This window comes from Guillardia theta (genome assembly GCF_000315625.1).
Source record: "Guillardia theta CCMP2712 unplaced genomic scaffold GUITHscaffold_4, whole genome shotgun sequence".
In the NCBI taxonomy this organism is placed as follows: Eukaryota; class Cryptophyceae; order Pyrenomonadales; family Geminigeraceae; genus Guillardia; species Guillardia theta.
Window position 1 is genome coordinate 406,751 of NW_005434670.1, and position 2,467 is coordinate 409,217.

Consider the following 2,467-nt stretch of genomic DNA (forward strand, 5'->3'; position numbering starts at 1 on the left):
GAAGGCAAGATTCGTCGAAGGTTCAATGATCCCACGCTCCAACAAGAAGGCAAGATTCGCTTTGCACCGCCTCAACGTTATCCTTGAGCCGAATCGTCGCCTTGAAGGACCGGTCAAGAACAACGTCGCTGGGAATGTCATCACGAATGACATCCGAATAATCTTCCATGATCGTCTCGGCAGCCTTCTGCTCGAGACTCGTGGCACCATCTGTCGGCTGAGCCATCTCCAACAGGTTGCACAAATGTACCACGTACCATTCCGAATCGTTCTGCTTGAGGTCTCTCACTGCCTCAGTGTAAGAAAGTACCTGACACAGCGAGGCGTCCGCAGCCCCAAATTGCTTGTTTGTCGGGCAAACAAGTAACGGAAGCTCGACCATCTTCTTGCGCCACTTGGCAAAGACTCTGGGGTGACCCGCATCAATCACGATCTTGTTCGCACGCATCCATTCCCATGAGAGGATCATGTCCGCATGCGGCAAGTCAAGCATGTAGAACGACCCACTACTCTTGAAACTGGAGCCTACGCCCAATTTTGTCTGGAAAACCATATCAGACAACCTACACGTCCCATCGGCCATGATAACTCGTTTGCGAACTTCTGCATCCGTGACCGACAGACCAAATTTGCGCACTGCCTTCGTGCTGATAAACGACTCTTCAGCAGCTGTATCGAGCAATGCATTAAGAACTATGGATTGATTCCCGAACCGAAAGGTCACAGGTACCATAGGTAGAGCTTTGATCCTGTGAGAGTCAACGGTGATACGACATTGACGAACATCCCTAGGATCTTCTGTCGGAGGTGTGCCCGGGTCGAAGACAACATTCGAAGTCTGCAAACCCGTGCCCCCGTCGATTGCGCCCTCCGCGGCAACCGACGTCACTGGTTTAAAGCTGACGGTTGTTCAGACCTCGACAAGAGAGGGCACTTGTCTCTGAAGTGACCGAACTTCTGACAGTTGTAGCACTTCACCTTCTTCTTGTCGAACTTCTTCTCCTTGCCCTGCATGTCCTCGCTCTGAGTAGGAGCCGACCGCTTGCCCTCATGACGAGGTTGTGCTTGGGTGAAATGAAGACTCGTCTGACCGTCTTGTGGGTGTCTCTGACGCAGATTAAGAGCTTCGCGATACAACTGCGGCAAATACTTGCCCATCTCCGACGGCTCCGCATGATAAGTAATCCCAAACGTCTTACCATCGCGTTCCATCAGCATGCTCAATTCCTTCCGTAGCATGGCACGCGCATAGTCCATTTGAATCCCATCGACAAAGGCGCGTTCCCAGCTACCTAGCGCGACACTAGGTCTCTTGGACACAAGGTAGCACGCCTGCAGGTGTGTAACCATCGCCTGGAATCTTGCGGTGTACGCCTCGACGGACTCCTTGGGCCCTTGCCTAGCCTGCTTCTGCACATGACGCTCAAGTTTCTCAATAAACTCGAACGGTAACCATTTCAACAACAGTTTCTCCACAAACTGTTCCCAATCACCATGCTCAGCTGAGAACTGATCTTGCTCAGCCATCGGGAGTGTAGCCCACCATAGCTGCACCTCCGGCCCGAACGCAGAGATGGCCGCTCCTACCCATCGATGGCGTGCTATACGGTGAAATTTACACCTGCCTTCGATATATCCGAGCCATGAGACCACCGACCTCTCCATGGTCTGCTCACCATTGTACTGCAACAATGACTTCGGATCCAGCTTGCAAATCTGACCACCGTCATTCTCCGCATGCTTAAGCTTGTGAGGCTTGTCCTCGGGTTCCCGAACCCGCTCACAAAGCAGTACACGCATCTCCGCTGCCTCCTTGGCAAGCCTACGGTTCTCTCGCTGGGATTCCTCAAGTGCCCTCACAAGATCCTGGAGTTTGCGATCAGCTTCTCTCTGGGATTCTGCGAGTGCATTTACGAGATTGTGCATCTTATCCATGTTGTTCTGTTCCACAGACCTGAGCTCTCTACATGTCCGGCGTAGGTGCTCATTTTCTTCCACGATGTCACGAAAACTGGCCTTCAAGGGAAGGGCGGGACCATCTCTTTCGTTTTCATCCCTACTCTCCAACCATGAAGGCACTGTACGACCACTGTCAACACTATCGTCACGTACAACAGCCTCCTGCTGGATGACAGTTTCCGACGGATCGTACGCATGTGACTGCGGCGACATGCCTGTCACCGTAGGAAAGCGCGGCTCTGCTGACCCATTCAATGTCTCCTTCACAAAGCTGCCCAACCGCGACATGCTTCGACTCATGAAGTCCGAGACAACGCTACCTGACTGAATGCTCGTCCTATCCATGTTTTCTTGAACAACTTCTTTCAACACAACAACTCCGAGAGGAAAACCAGGCCTTCGCGTACCAAAATGTTAGGAAAACTTCCTAAAAGTATCTCTCGATCCAGTGTTGACACACGAAGTGATCCCGTCAAGAAAGCGGAGAGGATCCCCTGACAGCCATCCG